This window comes from Micromys minutus, assembly GCF_963924665.1.
Source record: "Micromys minutus genome assembly, chromosome: 13".
Lineage (NCBI taxonomy): Eukaryota > Metazoa > Chordata > Mammalia > Rodentia > Muridae > Micromys > Micromys minutus.
This window is the reverse complement of record NC_137982.1, coordinates 58,368,417-58,387,468: the sequence shown is the minus strand read 5'-3', so window position 1 is coordinate 58,387,468 and position 19,052 is coordinate 58,368,417. Positions and strand designations below refer to the sequence as shown.

Here is a 19,052-nt window from a genome sequence, read left to right as displayed (position 1 = left end):
AATATTTGCATATCTGACATTTGGAAAACTATTGTATGAAAACAGTCTTAAATTTTATAGAAAATATATTAAATTTTTATATTTTCTAAAGAATACAAACATACATAAAATAAAAGGATATTATGCTTTCTGGAGAAGTGAAGAGAGATCAGTGTACTTTCTTAGTAGGCCTATTAACCTTGTGAGGTTATTTTCAATGAGCTAGGTTTAAATAGCATGAGCTACAATTGGAAGATGAACATATGTAGATTTTGTGACTTGCAGGCTAGTTGTCATAGCCTTATGATCCTTCAATCCAAGGTGTATGTTATCTTAGGAACATTTCTGAAGTCATCCCATAACTTCTAAACACATGTGAATATACACAGTCATAAACAAACATACAAACATACACATACATAAAGTGGATCAGAAACATAAAGACACTGAAAACAGAGACAGAGAGACAAAAAGAATGAAACTTTGAAACACAAACACTCAGATACACAAAAAACCACACATGTACACACAAAGACACATACACAGACAAACACAGACAGACACAGAATATGTATTTTATCCAAGAATCACTCCAGTAATGTTGAAATGCAGATATATTTACATATCTATATCTCATTTCATGATACTTAGAGTTAAAGATTTTCATTAATTTCTCAAGTTCATCTTTCCATTTTCTTTTGTTTCTTTAGAATAATTGTTTTTAAATGATCATATCTTCATTTATGTAACAAAGTATAATGTTTAAAATACAAGACAAGAATAAAAGAAATATACTAGGATAAAGTATCAAGATAAAACATTGAGATAAGTAAGATATTAAGGAATCACTCTCACTCAGAGATACATTGTATATCAAAATGTGAGATTATTGAATTTTTCTTAGTGATACAATGTATCAAAATAAATGAACTTACCTCAACTGAAATTATTTTCTTGCCCCAAGCTAATATATACCTTCTTCTACAGCTGGAAAACAAACCTTTTGTTATTTTTGTGAGTGGGAGTGATATACATAGTTTTGTATATATGACTCCAGCATGAAGACGCAAACCCTGGAGACTTAATCTTTGTAATCTTTTGAGGCCTCACATAAGCAATTACAATTAATTATATTTATCTGATATATTATGTTTATTTATTTTTTTTTGCATATCAATTTATTATTCTTTAACCCATTGAAACTTCAAAGCTTTATTTAATGCCAAGTAACATGCATTATGGATTGTAGAAAAAAGGAGGAATACATTTGTTGGAAAATCACAGGTATTTTAAGTGTGTCTTAAATTACATGTTTCATGAAATATTGTGTGGTATTCAAAACTCATATGCAGCATATAATGAAGGACAAAGTAAGTGATGAGTATAAAAATGTAAGCATTGTCATTCTAGTACTAAAAGGATACAAGACTCTATGCAGGAAACTTTAAATGTATTTCTGAGATATAAATGTCCATAATTATTCTACACTGCTAGTTAGCATTAATATTTAATTCTTCAATCCAACTCCATGTCTGTCTTCAGGGAACATTTGTTCTGCAAACTTATTTCTGGTAAGCATGCACAAACTATAATCACATGGAATCCTTTCCTTTAGTTCCCAGATAATTTCACTTATACATAATTCTGTCCATATAACTGAAAACAATAGACTTCACATTTTAAAAATGAATAAAAAACAGATCTGTGCATGTGTATGTTTTAAAAATCTATTCATCATGGGTTCTAAGTTTTGGCAAAACATAAATGTATGCAAAATATAGGTGAGTGTTTTTTTTCAAAGACTAATTTTAGTTTCTTTATGTGTATAGCTGTAATGAGAATTCTTTATTTACATACAATGAATTTTAATAAAAATCAAAATTCTAAATAAAATTCCTAAGGAATAAAAGCCCTTATAATCTCTAACCTTAACAATATATATAAGCTCATCAGCCTTTGTGAATATATATCTTTTAGAATCAAGAAGACAATCTTCTTTATTCATTAATTCTCAGTTATGTTTTCTTCTTAATCCATCCTTTAAAGAGGAATCTTCATATTTTCTTTGATTCTTTTATTCTTTTCTTAGGTGAAAACATAATACATGCCAAACTATATTTTTTGATGTTTCCAAATATAAAATGACTATACAGGAATGTTCCTTATTCTCACAGGTAAATTAAACAATATGAAACCCAGGAAGAAAATCTAAATCCAAAATTAACAATGGAATCATAACATCAATCTTTATGGGCATAATAATATAAAAATAAGTCAGCAAGATTTTTTCAGAAGTTTTATAAATATATGGATATAAACAAAATATTATGGATGACCTATATTCAAATAAAAGATTATTTTAACAGTCTCATAAAATACCCAGACATTAAAATAAATCATACCAACAAAAAGGATACAGAAATCAAAACAGAATTAAAAGAAAAGCTGTGAATGGGTGAGAGGAGGAGCATCGTAATAGAGCAGGGTAAATGTTAGTTTATTTTTTCTTCCTTTATATGTATTATTTATTTAGTAATTAATTATGTTTAAATAATGTATCTTTCTTTGAGAAATAGAAGAATTTTTATTGTTTGATATTTAAGTGAACAACTTATGCTCTTAAACATAAATTGTAATATAATAAGCAATGACATTTTCTTGCTAATAATATGTGAAATTGAATTACTTCACTTGTTATTTGTATAAACATTTTAAAGAGAATATTTTAATCAGAAGCTATCAGTAAATCATTAGGATTCAGATTACTCCATAATAATGATGTGCATGTAAATTTATGTCTTAAAATGGTAAGAGAGTTAACCATCCAAATAGTGTTATGCAATGTATAGTCATTACACAATGAATGAAATGAATATTGTATTTAAGTCTAGAAAAAGTAAGAATGAGATTTCCATCTACATTCCAATATTTACACATTAAAATCAGACATATTTATAAGAGCCCTATGATGTACACATATGCACTTATGAGTACAAATATAAATAGAGAACTCGGCATCTGTAATCTCAGAAAATATCATTGCACCCCATTTCAATTTATATTTAACAACAATTGGAAGCTGAGAACAAATGAGAATCCACTGTATTAGGAGAATTTCTGTTATATATTGTTTGATGTCAGGTATTCACACTTTCCACATGTTCTCTGAGTTATTTGGATTCTGCTAAATTTAAGAAACAGCTTATAAAGATTCTGGCAAAATAGTGAATAAATCTGTTAGAAAATTGCTACAAAATATATTTTATTATTAAATAATGCCTTGACAAAAATATCATCAGGATAATTTCCATTTCCTAATGTATATGCAGCAACATAAATAATGTTTAAACTCTATTCTAAAGGCAATGAATGTCTTCTGTTGATCAAACAAAAGGGTTTTCCTGCCATATATCTTCTGATTTTCTGCTCTTTATTTTTTAATTTTTCTATCACTTTGAATCTAGGTCAATATTTAATTTATTCAAATATAATCCCTAGGCATGGATAAGATGTGTCAAGGTAAATCATTTACATGATTAACTACATACAATTTAGAAAGAAATACTAACAACTAACATTAAACATTTGATAATTATGTTCTCTTTGAAAGGAGAACATTCTCTGTGTAATTTTCCAAAGACTAACAGTTTACAGGGGAAAAAAATATATATATATATATAATTACATATCATAAATATATTTTGTACATATAAGAAAATAATCACTAAATTTTCTTTTCTCATTTGAAAATAGCTTATAAAACAAAGAAGAATAGAGGTTGGAAAATGTTCAGTCAATGAGTTTCTTCTCAGGAATTACTAATAACCCTATAATCAAGATGATTTTTTACCACTTTTCTAATAATTTATCTCATTATTCCTGTTGAAAATCTTGGGATGATCATTTTGATAAGGATAAATCTCCAGCTTCGCACACCAATGTACTTTTCCCTCAGCTATCTCTCTTTCTCTGACATCTGCTATTCTACTGCACTTGGGCCCAAGTTGCTCATGGGCCTTATGAACAAGTGGTCATTTCCATGAACTGGCTGTGCTGTGCAGTTCTTTATCTTCTGCATTTTTACAGATGCTGAATGTGTGCTGCTGGCAGTCATGGCTTTTGGCCAGTATAAAGCCATTAGCAACCCCTTGCTGTATGCAGTAGATATGTCTAGAGTGATGTGCTATCAGCTCCTGGCTATTATTTATCTGGTTGCAATAGTAGATGCTTTGACACATACAATATTGACATTCCACTTGTCTTTCTGTCAGTCCAATGAAATCAACCATTTGTTCTGTGATGTCCCTCCTCATCTATTATTATTTTGCTCATGTATTATGCTAATATGAGCCTCAAGCAGCTGTTATTATAATGCATATTTAGTAGCTGTGTTGTAGTAAAAAATGATATTATTTTACCCGATATTAATTATATAATTTACTAGAATCATAGATAAAATGATTAACTTCAGAGGCAGAACCTGAAACCACCCATGCTGAGTTGGCGATATAAGTCATATAAGTATAGGTATAGAAGAAAAGACTCAGAGATGTGGTGAGCAAACAGAAAAATGCCTTTAATGTTCATTTTCTGAGTGTAGGGTGAGTATTTATACTGTAGTTTTAGAAATTGTATGTCTTCAATTCTAATGATTTACTTAAATGTCTATGCACTCTTTACTCACTTTTAATTACTTATATTGTCTTTTAGTATAAATAAAGCAGAATAATTTTGATTTTGTAGTAAAAAATTCTCTGACTAGGGTCAATTATTCTATACTACATAATTGAAAATAAGTAAAGATTATTTTTATCATCACACCATATAGAAATGATAAATATTTTATGTAATGAATATGACAAATGTGCTGATTTGATAAATATAAAATGTTCAATCAGCTCTTGGCATTATATTATACTTCAAAAATTTATATAATATATAATCAACTAAAAACAAAACAAGAGAATATAAATGAAAAGCAAGAAGCACCAGTGTTGTCAAACAAACTACTCCCAGCCCATAAAACTCTCTACTTTGCATCTGTACTGAGCTTGTCATGCTCTTTTGCTTTTCCCAGTTCAGATTTAACATTTACTTCTCTAAGAGTTCACTCTGAATGGCATTGCTCTGTATAAATTATTTTACATTAAATTTGCCCTCTTAGGTTAGACGTATAATATTACTGACTCAAAAAATATGTTAATACTATAAATATCACTGCATTACTTATATTATTGTTAATACATAAAATAGGAAAAAACCATGTGATCTCATTGTGACTATCAAATTAAAACTGATTGTTTCAAATTAAAAAAGTTCAGTGGTACATTGTACTTTGAGAATGTACTTTATGGTTTAAGAACATATGTGGAGTGATTATAGTTTGTAAGACAGTACCTATAAAAAGAGTAAGTCTTAATTAATTCCAGAAAAAGAATTAATCTAGGGCCATTTTGGAAAAGCCACAGGAATATACATGATGTTAAAGCTTTTGGTTGATCTGGTAAGTATATCTAATAAGTATGGACTTAAACAAGATGATTTGGATAAGAGCATATGTGGACATTAACCTGACATGTTTATGTGTAAATATAGAAGATAAAGTCAAACACTTCATTTCTGTCCAGTTTTATAGGTATACTTGAAAATTAATCAACTGGTAATGCAATTTAAAAGATCCTGGACCTATACAGGAATTTAATAGAGACCCAGATTTAAAGTTTTATTTTTTTACAAGTACTGCAATGGTAATGGATATCACCAGGCTTTGATCTATTTGCATTGTTCATGTCCATAACCAACCGATTCTCCCATACTGTAATTATCTTTTTACTTTTTCTCACTGGAAATCATGCAAAGGAGAGAATTATAGATTCTAAGAGTGGGTTGATGATATTCATTCTCACCTAATGTCAGACCCCAACCCACCTCAAAACTGTATAAAGATCCCATCCAGAAGGAATAAAGGTGTGTGAGAATTACTCTATTGTCTGAGATCTCCTGTCATAAAAGCTATAACACTGCCACCAGAGTAGAGAACTGCTCTCCAGAAAAGCCACCAGAGCTCCCCTGCACCATCATGCTGAGTGTAACATGGCCAGTGTTGCCTCTGGAAGGAACATTACAGGTAGCAGCAGGAGCAGCTGAGGAAGTGGAGTCAACTTCCTCTTCCTGCTCACACCCCTTTCCCTTTGCTTGAACCCTCCTACTTGGCCATGTCATAGATCTCTATGGATAGCCTCCAGTACATTGGCCCACAAAAAGGAAATGAATTTTAAAGTATTTAATCTATCCTGTGGGGAGACTGTGAAAAGGGCATCACATCTAGCTGAGAAAATGGTAGGAGGTAATGACTGCTGCAGTAAGAAAAGCTACTTTTCTTTGAAATAGAAGCTATTGATAAGTTTTCCATGCCTCATGGCATATGATAAGTTAATTTTGATGTACACACACACACACACACACACACACACACACACACACACATATATATCAAGCTATTAATGAGATGAGAAAAGTTGGAAGCTACAGGGAGAAAGAGAGTGGTGGAGGAATATGACAAAGATAGATTGTACCAATGTATGTGATTAAGAAATTGAAAATATTCCAGGTAGGGAAGCTCCCAAACAATGTTACTGAAACATGCTGGTTTTCCTGTAAATCAGAGTTGTTCCCACTTTTCAAACACAGTATTTTTTTATTGAACAACTTTATTTTAAAAAACAAAGATAAATGTACAAATTTTAAGCATTTTTGTATGAAAGTATAGGAATACATTTTTGTCAGTGCTTGTTTTTTTTTTAAGGTTTGATAGTGTGAATTAAGATCTTACTAGTTACAATGAGCATAAAGTACATGTAAAACAGGATGTAACTTGGAATTAGTCAAAGTTTTCATGGTGTGTAAGGATTAAGCATAATGGCTTTTTTCTTTTCTTTTTTTTCTTTTTTTGAACTTCACATAGTCTACGAGTTGTTTCTGGGATGTTCAGAGCTTTCTGGGGTTAGTATCCACTTATCAGTGAATGTATATTATGTCTATTGTTTTGTGACTGGGTTATCTCACTCAGGATGATATTCTCTAGATGCATCCATTTTCTTAAGAATTTCATAAAGTCATTGTTTCTAATAGCTGAGTAATATTCCATTGTGTAAATGTACCACATTTTTTGTACTCATGCATCTACTGAAGGACCTCTGGGTTCTTTCCAGCTTCTGGCTATTATAAATAGCGCTGCTATGAACATTGTGGTGCATGTGTCTTTGTTGCAGTATTTTCTATTCATGTCTAGAAAAAAATAGACTATTTTTTCTTGGCACCAGCAGCATCCTTTGAACTCACTTGACAATAATCTTTGATTCAGTGCCAACCAATTTTCTGAAATAAGTACTTCATTTCAGTCTATGATTAATATGTATAGAAGTAAACTTCATTTAGAAAGTCCAATTTTGACGGCGGCTCATAGAGGTTGAGCAACTGGTGGGTGGGAGACATGGGCTCCCAGGGAGCAGAGAGATCTCTGCAGAGTGCACACAGAAAGTGCACCCCCCGCCTTGCCCTGCCCTGCCCTGCCTCATCCAGCGACCAGGAACAGAAATTTGGAAATTCTGTTTCCACCCGGCGGCGACTTCAGGACACAGAGCGGAGCCTGGCCCATCTGCCACCCGGAACTCAGCTCGTAAAGGCTGAACAACTGGTGAGTGGGAGACCTAGGCTGCTGGGGAGTGGAGGCATCTCTGTGGAGTGCAAACGGAAAGTGCACCCCCTGCCTTGCCCTGCCCTGCCCTTCTGATCCAGAAACCAGGAACAGAAATTTGGAAATTCTGTTTCCACCCAGCGGTGACTTCAGGACACAGAGCGAACTCTGACCCATCTGCCACCCATAACGGCAGCTCAAAAAGACTGAACAACTGTGACCTGGAACAGAACTTAGGAACTTCTGTTTCCACCCAGAGGCGACTTCAGGACGCAGAGCAGAGCCTGGCCAATCTGACAGCTGGAACGGCAGCTCGTAGAGGCTGAGCAACTGGTGGGTAGGAGACCTAGGCTGCCAGGGAGCAGAGAGATCTCTGCGGAGTGCACACGGAAAGTGCACCTCCTGCCATGCCCTGCCCTGCCCTGTCTGATCCAGCGAACAGGAAAAAAACTTTGGAACTTCTGTTCCCACCAAGTGACTCTGAGGCATAGAACAGGGCTTGACCCATCTGCCACCTGAACCAGTGGAGATCCAGCGAAACTGACCAAATACAAGGGAAAGGCAAGAACATATCACTGACAACAAATTGGCAAGAGGAAAGCGAAAGAGTATATCCCAAGGAAACCAAGACAACCTGGCAACACCAGAACCCAGCTCTCCCATAACAGCAAACATCAGAATTCCAAACACTCCAGAAAAGGAAGACACAGACCTGAAATATACCTCAAGAGATACTTAAACAAGAATGGGAGGAAAAGCAAAAAGATTCAGAAGCTTTTAAAGAGGAAACAAGAAAAACACTCAAAGAACTCAAAGAATTAGAGGAAAACAGAATCAAAGAGATGAAGAAATGGAAGAGGGAATTTAAAACGGAAATTGACACAATAAAGAAAACACAAAAAGAGATAACCCTAGAGGTAGAACAAAACAGCCAGAGAAGATACAAAAAACAAAAAGCTCCTAACCCAAAATGTCCAGGAAATCCAGGACACAATGAGAAAAACGAACCTAAGGATAATAGGAATAAAAGAGGGAGAAGAGTATCAACTAAGAGGCACAGAAAATATCTTCAACAAAATCGTAGAAGAAAACTTCCCTACCCTCAAGAATGAGATAACCACGAGCATGAAAGGAGCCTTCAGAACTCCAAATAGGTTGGACCAAAAAAGAAATACCTCCCGACACATAATAGTAAAAACATCAAGTGCCCAAAGCAAAGAAAGAATACTAAAATCAGTAAGGGGAAAAGGTCAGGTAACATATAAAGGCAGGCCAATCAGACTCACACCCGATTTCTCAACAGAGACTATGAAAGCTAGAGAGCCTGGACAGACATCATGCACACCCTAAGAGAGCACAAGTGCCAGCCTAAGCTGCTATACCCAGCAAAACTGTCAATCACCAATGATGGAGAGATGAAGATATTTCAAGACAAATCAAAATTTACACAATATCTGACCACAAACCCAGCACTACAACATATTATAGGTGGAAAACCCAATATAATGAGGGAATATACAGCCTAGTAAAAACAAGAAAATTCCTAAACAAGAAAACTAAAAAAAGAAAAAGACACATACACAACTCAACCCACAAAAGCAATAATGGCAGGAAATAGAAACAACTATTCCTTGATATCCATTAATATAAATGGACTCAACTCCCCAATAAAGAGACATAGGCTATCAGACTGGATACATAAACAAAATCCAGCCTTTTGCTGCATACAGAAAACTCATCTCAGAGACAAAGACAGACACTATCTCAGAGTAAAAAAGTGGGAAATAAACTTCCAAGCAAACAGCTCCAAGAAGCAAGCTGGAGTGGCTATTCTAATATTGAATAAAGTAAATTTCCAACCAAAAGTTATCAAAAAAAGATAAGGAAGGACACTTTTTACTCATTACCAGGGAAATCTGTCAGGAGAAACTCTCAATCCTTAACATATATGCTCCAAATAAAAAAGCACCCACATTCATAAAAGAAACCCTGCTAAAGCTCAAAAAATACATTTAACCCCACAGAATAATAGTGGGAGACTTTAATACCCCACTCTCACCAATGGACAGATCATGGAAACAGAAACTTAACAAAGACACTGCAAAACGTGCGGAGACTTTGAACCAACTAGAATTAATAGATATATACAGAACATATTATCCTAAAGTAAAAAAAAATACAACTTCTTCTCACCACCCCATGGTACCTCCTCGAAAATTGACCACATAATTGGACACAGAATGTGCCTCAATGGATATAAGAAGATTGAGATACTCCCATGCATCCTCTCAGATCACCATATTCTACGGCTGGTCTTTAACAACAACAAAGACAACAAAAAGCCCACATACACATGGAAACTAAACAACGCTCTGTTAAACGATAGCAGGGTCAAAGAAGAAATAAAAAAAAAGGAATTAAGGATTTTCTATAATTCAACGGAAACAAAAACACAACATACCCAAAACTATGGGATGCAATGAAAGCAGTACTGAAAAGAAAACTCATAGCCCTAAGTGCTTCCGAAAAGAAACTGGAGAGAGCTTACATCAGCAACCTGACAGCACAGCTAAAAGCCCTAGAACAAAAGGAAGCAGATATACCCAAGAAGAGTAGATGGCAAGAATTAATCAAAATTAAGGCAGAAATAGACCAAATAGAACCAAAAAGAACCATTGAAAAAATCTACAAAACCCAGAGTTGTTTCTTTGAGAAAATCAACAAGATTGATAAACCACCAGCCAGACTAACTAGAGGGCAAAGAGAGAGTATGCAAATTAACAAAATCAGAAAGGAAAGTAGGGACATAAAAACTGAAACTGAGGAAATTCAAGAAATCATCAGATCCTACTACAAAAATTATTCCAAAAATTTGAAAATCTGGAAGAAATGGACAAATTCCTAGACATATACAAGATGCTAAAGTTAAAACATGACCAAGTAAACCATCTAAATAACCCTATAACACCTAAAGAAATGGAAGAATTCATCAAACGCCTCCCAACCACAAAAAGCCCAGGTCCAGTCGGTTTCAGTGCAGAATTATATCAGACTATTATTGGGGATATAACACCAATACTCTCTAAACTATTCCAAAAGTTAGAATCAGATGGAATACTACCTAACTCATTTTTTGAGGCTACAATAACCCTTGTACCGAAACCACACAAAGACCCTACAAATAAAGAGAACTTCAGAACAATCTCAATTATGAACATTGATGCAAAAATACACAACAAAATCCTTGCAAACCGAATCCAAGAACACATCAAAACTATCATTCATCATGACAAAGTAGGCTTCAACCCTGAGATGCAGGGATGGTTTAATATAGGAAATCCATCAAAGTAATCCACCATATAAACAAACTCAAAGATCAACATCACATGGTCATCTCACTAGATGCTGAGAAAGCATTTGACAAAATCCAACACCCGTTCATGTTAAAAGTCCTGGAAAGAACGAGAATCCAAGGTCGAAACCTAAACCTAATAAAAGCAATATACAGCAAACCAACAGCCAGCATCAAACTTAATGGCGAGAAACTTGAAGCAATCCCACTATAATCAGGGACTCGACAAGGCTGCCCACTCTCCCCCTACCTATTAAACATAGTACTGGAATCCTGGCTGGAGCAATTAGAGAGCAAAAGGAGATCAAGGGGATACAAATCGGAAAGGAAGAGATAAAAACATCACTCTTTGCCGATGACAAGATAGTGTACTTGAGTGACCCCAAAAATTCCACCAGAGAACTCCTACAGCTGATAAACAAGTTCAGTAAAGTGGATGGATACAAAATTAACTCGAACAAATCAGTAGCCTTCATATACTCAAAGGACAAACGTGGAGAAATAAATTAGGGATAAGGTACCCTTCACAATCATCACAAAAACTATGAAATACCTTGGTGTGACTCTAACTAAGCCAGTGAAGGACCTGTATGACAAGAACTTCAAACCTCTAAAGAAAGAAATTGAAGAGGATCTCAGAAAATGGAAAAATCTCCCATGATCATGGATTGGAAAGATCAACATATTAAAAATGGCCATCCTACCAAAAGCAATCTACATATTCAATGCAATCCCCATCAAAATTACAACCCAGTTCTTCAAGGAATTGGAAAGATCAATGTGCAATTTCATATAGAATAACAAAAGAACTAGAATAGTGAAATACATCCTCAACAACAACAAAAAAAAAACATCTGCGGGAATCACTATGCCTCACCTCAATTTATATTACAAGCCAATTGTGCTGAAAACTGCATGGTACTGTTACAGAAATAGGCATGTGGATCAATGGAATAGAATAAAAGATTCAGAAATGAGTCCTCATTTATATGGTCACCTGATTTTTGACAAAGGAGCCATAAACTTTCAATGGAAAAAGGACAGCTTATTCAACAAATGGTGCTGGTTCAAATGGCACTCAGTTTGCAAAAGAATGAAAATAGACCCTTTTTTATTTCCTTTTACAAAGCTCAAGTGCAAGTGGATCAAAGATCTCCACATTAAGCCATGTACACTGAAACTTTTAGATGAGAAAGTAGGGAAAACCTTAGAACACATAGGCACAGGAGAAAATTTCCTGAACAAAACACCAGTGGCTCGTGCTCTAAGGTCAAAGATTGAAATATGGCACTTAATGAGATTGCAAAGTTTCTGTAAGTCTAAGGACACTGTCAAGAAAACAAAACAGCTGCCAACAGAGTAGGAATAGATCTTTACCAACCTCACATCAGATAGAGGCGTAATATCCAAGGTATATAAAGAACTCGAAAAGCTACACTCCTGAGAATCAAACAACCCTATTAAAAATGGGGTACAGACATAAACAAAAAGTTCTCAATCAAAGAATATTAAATGGCTGAGAAACATCTAAGGAAGTGCTCAACATCCTTAGCCATCAGGGAAATGCAAATCAAACAACCCTGAGATTCCACCTCACACCAGTCAGTTTGCCAAGATCCAAATCTCAGATTACAGCAGATGCTGGAGAGGATGTGGAGAAAGAGGAACACTTCTCCACTGTTGGTAGGGTTTTAAACTGGGACAACAACTCTGGAAATCAGTCTGGCGATTCCTCAGAAAATTGGACACAGTACTACCTGAAGATCCAGCTATTTCACTTCTGGGCATATACCCCAGACACACTCCAAAATACAACAAAGAAGCATGCTCCACAATGTTCTTAGTGGTTTCATTTATAATATCCAGAAGCTGGTAAACACCCATATGTCCTTCAGTAGATGAATGGATACAAAAATTGTGTTACATTTACACAATTGAGTACTGCTCAGCTATCAGAAACAATGACTTTATGAAATTCTTTTTTTTAAACTTTATTTTAAAAAATAAAGATAAAAAAATTTAAACATTTTTGCATAAATGTATACAGATACAATTGTATCAGTGCTTGGCTTTTTTTTTTTTTCTTTTTTTCTTTTTTTTTTTTTTTTTTTTTTACAATGAGCAAAAAGTACATGTATATCAGGATTTAACCCGGAATTTGTCAATGACTTTATGAAATTCTTAAGTAAATGGATGCATCTAGAGAATATCATTGTGAGTGAGATAACCCAGTCACAAAAGAACAGACATAATATGCAGTCACTGATAATTGGATACTAAACCCTGAGAGTTCTGAACACCCCAGAAACAAGTCACAGTCTGAGGAAAGTTAAAGAAAAAGAAAGAAAGAAAGAAAGAAAGAAAAACAAAAAAGTATATATTCTAATTAAAATAGAACTGTATCACATTCCCCTTTCCTCCCTCCAGACCCTCCCAGTTTCTCTTCTATCCTCTCAAATTAATAGCCTCTTTTTCTATATTATTGCTACATATATACATATGTGTATGTATATGTATGCACCATTACTTAATTACAATCTTAAAATAAATAAATAAATAAATAAATAAATAAATAAATAAGAAAAAAAATACATAAAATGAAACCTAAGACAGTATAAACAGAGGAAAATACCAAACAAATAAGGTAGAACAAAATGTTATAAAAATAAAAAGAAAAAGAAAAGAAAATATGACATCCTCAATCAGAGCTTTTGTATTTCTGTCTACCTTTTATATGATATTAACTGATGCAAGACACATAAATCCAGAACCAATATGTATCCTCCAAAGTTTGTAAAAGCAGCTATGATTACTTGGGAAAATATGCTTCCTGATTGGCCAATTATGTTATCTTAAATTCAGGCATATATTACAAATTCCATCTTCTATGGTGCCAATTTTATTCCTCTATTGTGTGTATAACCCTAGGAATTTCAGATTCACAGTCAAAGTGATTTGAACACATTGGTGAACACCTAACTGAAATCCTGTATCTGGAGATACTCCAGTGATGCTCACTCATGAACAATTTGTACATTTATAGTGAGCCTATAATGGTAATATTGTTAAAAATACCAATCATTCTAAAAAGAATAATCCAACTCATGAAATATTTCTGAAACATGTCTTTAGGTATAAAATAAGTTGAGACTCAACAAAACCTTTATGAACAACATCTGTTAGAGTGCTGTACATCATAGTTCCCATTATTACCCTCTATAGATGCTCTCCCATTTTACTGTTGTGGGACTCTGACCTTCAAGAGCATACATAATGTGATAATATTTCTCCTCTCAACTAAAATTAAATTGGAGGATGTTCTATGATCATTAACTATATTATGCCTGAATTAAGCATATTATTTGACAAACTAAAGTATGCCTAATATATTATTATTTTATATAAAATGAATATATAATTTAAATTGTCTTGAGAAAAAACAAAACAGTCATATATCATGGCAAAAACACAAAGAGTCCCCATGCTTTAGGCTTTTGGTCTTTGCTTTTGTTTTGATCATTGTAGTATTTGAGTATTGGAGATGTAAATATGTAACCAAAATCTTGTGTGCTTAAAGAACAAGAGAAAATATATTAAGATACAGTTTGTAAAAGGGCACTGATAATTTCTTCACAGTTAAAAATGTCTCATATTAATTTTAGGCAACTATATATAGACAACTGAGAATTGGAAACATCATATGAGTTGAATTATTCTAACACAGTTTTGAACACTTTGATGCATCTGAACACACACAGGCTGCTTTGAGCACATGTATTTGAAGTCAAACTTAAATACTTAGGTAAAGACCATATGTGGGACGAGATCATGAGGTATACTAGTGCTATTGCCTCTCTCAGTACACATGGTGTCTAATTTCCCAATATTTAGCAACTATCATCTGTCATTGTCATACAGATTTACTAACCACCTGCTCCTTTTAACAAAGATCACATATTTTTAGCCTATGTTAGAAATAAATACTGACAACATTTAGTTTGATAAAGTTGCATCATGAGGATTCACTGTATTCACTCACTTCTCTCTGATTTGGGGCAACTCTATGGTGACTTGACTATTGTATTGGTGGTGTATTACTGAAATAAGACAAACACATCTTGTGTGATTTATTTACATATTAAACACAGGTAAAACTTAGTTGTAGCATATATTGTTCATCAAGACACATCAATTAAATTAAGTTACATTAAGGTACCATGAATCACACTGATGAATATTCCCATTTTGTATCTCATTATATTTTAATTTAATCTCAAGAGGAAGTATTTTCTTGCTGTCACAATGATGTCCCACAGAGACTGATGCTTATTTTTAGAAAAAAAGAATTATAAGATTTAGGGATACACAATGAAACATAAAAACTGTGACATTTTGCATAATGACATTTTTAGGAGCAGAAGGATATATGGACTGTTTGTTTCATTGGTGAGTTAGTTGAAAACGCTTAACTACATTTTTGTTAGTGGAATACACTGAAATAATGGTTTCTGAGAGCTCAAATTTGAGTAATTTCCTCTGTGGGATAACATAATTGTTGATTGCATTAAAAAGAAGAGTTTGTAAAAAAAACTATGGAAGAAGACACCATTAATATTTTGTCTTTTTACCTTGTTTCTAGAGTGTGCATTAGTATATAACATGTTATAAAATGCATATAGGATAATATATTCATTCCTTGGTAATAGATAATCCTGACAGGAAATGTTATTATTTAATCTATAAAAAGGCATTGGATAGTTACTGGTTTGAGAGGAAACCCTGAGAGCAAGATCTAATAAAATTTTGCTATTAGAACAAGGAAATATTAAAGAACAAATTTTTATGATATGGTCTGTAAACATACAGATAACAAATGCTTGAAAAAGTGTCTCATAGATAGTTTTATAGATAGAACATGAGAGAAAGATAAAAAGTGAAAGTGAATGGAACAAATTCTGATAGAGACAGCATTATGGGCTAATTTTAAGAACATGATAACATTTTCAAAATTAAGTTACTTGGGTTTAAAAACTAAACAATACATCAGCAATGTTAATAAAATTGGTAAAAATGAATTCATTAGAGATGTAATATGGAATATAAAAAAATAGTGGTTCAATGAATCTTGGATTATGTTATACACAGAAGAGATCATTGTATGTCTAGTAATATTTTAATAAGTAGAGAAACATACTATTTTTATTTGCTTAACATTACATTTAATACATAAAAGTTAATGATCTTTACTTTAATTGTAATATGATTATATCACCTCACCCTTCCTTTTTCTCATTTTTTCCATTCAACACCTACTATTCACTCAATTTTTGCTCAGATCAATGGGTAAGTTAGTTAGCTAGACTTCTATTACCAAGCATGATTTTTCTCCTCTTGGACAGGTCTGAAGTTCAATTATGCATGTGTTCATTACTATCAAAACAGGAATAACACCACTACACCTCTATGATATCTTGCCATTCTTTTCAATGTGGTTCACAGTTGCCAAACAGGATAGAAAAATTTCTGCTTCAATCTGCCTACTTGCATAGCACCATCTGTTAAGAGACTTGTTCAATAATGATTATTGCCAATGATTATTGGCACTCTATTTTCAACACGTAGAAAATGAAATCCATGTGAACAAAAGAAAGTGTCCTTGTGTTCTCATGAATATGCTCCTGTATCACATTCCTTACCAAGAAAAGAAAAAGGTAGTGTTTGGTGGAGGCAATGTGCAAAATATTTTTCACCATTAATCATGTAATAGATCAATCATTTTCTCTTTTACATTTTTATTTCAATTTTCTTTTATTTTATATCTCTTTTTACAGTTCAACCACTTTTCCCCTTTCATTCTATTCCTCAATAGTCATTTTTAACTCAGTAAAAGCTAAATAACTCATTTTCTTATACATTTTCTGAATGAACAATATCAGATCCGAACAATGACATTTTTTGAGAATGATACATAGTAACAAATCCATCCTCAAGTTTTTGAGATCAGTTGGTAAATCATCAAATTGTCAAAAAGCTTATCTGTGACCTTTCGACATTCTTTTTTATTGAAAAAAAATTATTTTAAAAAGCAAAGATAAATGTACAAATTTTAAGCATTTTTGCATAAAAGTATACAAAAATATTTTTGTCAGTGCTTGTTTATTTTTAAAAGGTTTGATAGTGTGCATTACGATCTTACTACTTACAGTGAGCATGAAGTACATGTAAAACAGAATATAACCTGGAATTAGTCAAAGTTTCCTTGGTGTGTAAGGATTAAGCATAATGGTTTTTTCTCTTCTTTTTTTTCTTTTCTTGAACTTCATATATTCTGTGACCTTTCTACATTCTTTTCTCCATTATTATGTTCTTTGAGCCCCAGAATTATGCCTCATGGACGTTTCACCCAGGGGTCTTGGCAAGTCTACAAGGAAGGGCTTTTTACATGTTTAAGATTCAAATTTCTAAGTTATCTCCACTTCCTTGACAGCTGTCATGTGAAAACTTGCTTTAGAATCTGGTTATCTTATCAATTCTTCCAAATAATAATACTAAAAAAATAAAATGTTTAAAAGTACAGGAAAGTATGTAGTTTATATGTATGCTTGCCCTGTGTCCATCAAGCTTTTAACTTCTATTTATTGTCTTGTATTTTGTGCATTAATTACACAAATATAGAGAGTTATGTGATATATATTTTCATATCTATTAAACGATTTTTCTAATCACCCTCAATTTTCCACTTGATTAATAAAGTTTTATACCTTTGAATATTAACAATTATCAGTACCCAATTGCTGTTTCATTTTTCTTTATCTTTGATAAGTTTTCCAAAAAATTCAAAACAACATATTTGTTTTTAAAATATATTTTTATTTAAAAAATTGAAAAGCCATGTATATTTGAAGGTAACATTCAAGATTATTTATTCTCTCAACCATGACTGAAATTAAATTCAAATAAATTGAATCAGTATGTGAATATAACTCTTATTTTACTGAAATAATTGTCATCTCAGAGGCTTATTGCTTTTAGTTCTACCTAAACTTTGGATGGCTTGATCAACTCTAAAGCTCCAGCTCAAATCTCATTCAAAACTGATTGATTCACTGAGTTTATCTCCTTGGCCTCAAACTAACACTGGCAATCTGGATCTTTAGCATTTGCTTACTTCCTCTGTAAATTTGTTCTGGTTAAACCTCTTTGTCTCTGTCTCTCTCTTTCTGTCTCTCTGTCTCCTTGTCTACCTGTCTCCATCTCTCTCTCTCTCTCTCTCTCTCTCTCTCTCTCTCTCTCTCTCTCTCTCTCTCTCTCTCTCTTGTTTATTCTCTTGAGAGCTCAACATATCTTAATTCTGATTCATGATGTCAAATTGTTCTCTGATGCTTCACTTTTTCTGCCCTTCAATTAGAAATCACGTTCAAAAAGGTTGCTTCTTTCTACAAATGAAAGTTCCTTACATTGTTTGAGATTAGATTAAATTTGTGTACTAAAGAGTATCTGTGTTCCACACTGTGGCATTAAAGGTGTATGGACTGCTTGCATTCAATCTGGATAATGCATACGTAGGAGGTCTTTGGTTATGATACCTTACCCAAACACCCATGGGACTGGATTAAAATTCCTCTATGTGGGTGTAATTATTGTACTGTGGTAAATTATAATACAGAACTTAACCCTGAATCCATGTTAAAACACACTAGAGACACAAATAACCCATCCCATAAGTTATATAAGTTTCTCTGGAGTCTCAAAGGATATCACCTTTGAACTCGTCAGTCAATTGCAGAGGCCTGATATTTACAATATAAGCAGGTGAAAAAACTGAGTAAATAAATTTGTAATTTTGGAGATCAGTGAAGTAACTAAATGAAAAGTACTTTATGCAGCTTCTGTGTAATTTAAATTCATGTTTGCAATTCTGACAAAATCAGCTGAGGCAATTAAGTACAATCCACACTTTGTAAATTGGGTGTGATTTCTGAGTTCAACTTTGGGCTAAAACTACTTCTATTATCAAGGTTTTAG

At 33.2% G+C, this 19,052-nt stretch overlaps 1 pseudogene across 1 annotated transcript; it reads left to right on the top strand.

The window, feature by feature from the left end:
• The first annotated feature begins 1,337 nt into the window (after nt 1–1,337).
• LOC308429246 (olfactory receptor-like protein OLF2) lies at nt 1,338–4,328 on the top strand (annotated as a pseudogene). The gene is made up of 2 exons: nt 1,338–1,349; nt 3,733–4,328. The product of its transcript is annotated as an olfactory receptor-like protein OLF2 (transcript).
• Nucleotides 4,329–19,052: the final 14,724 nt, after the last annotated feature.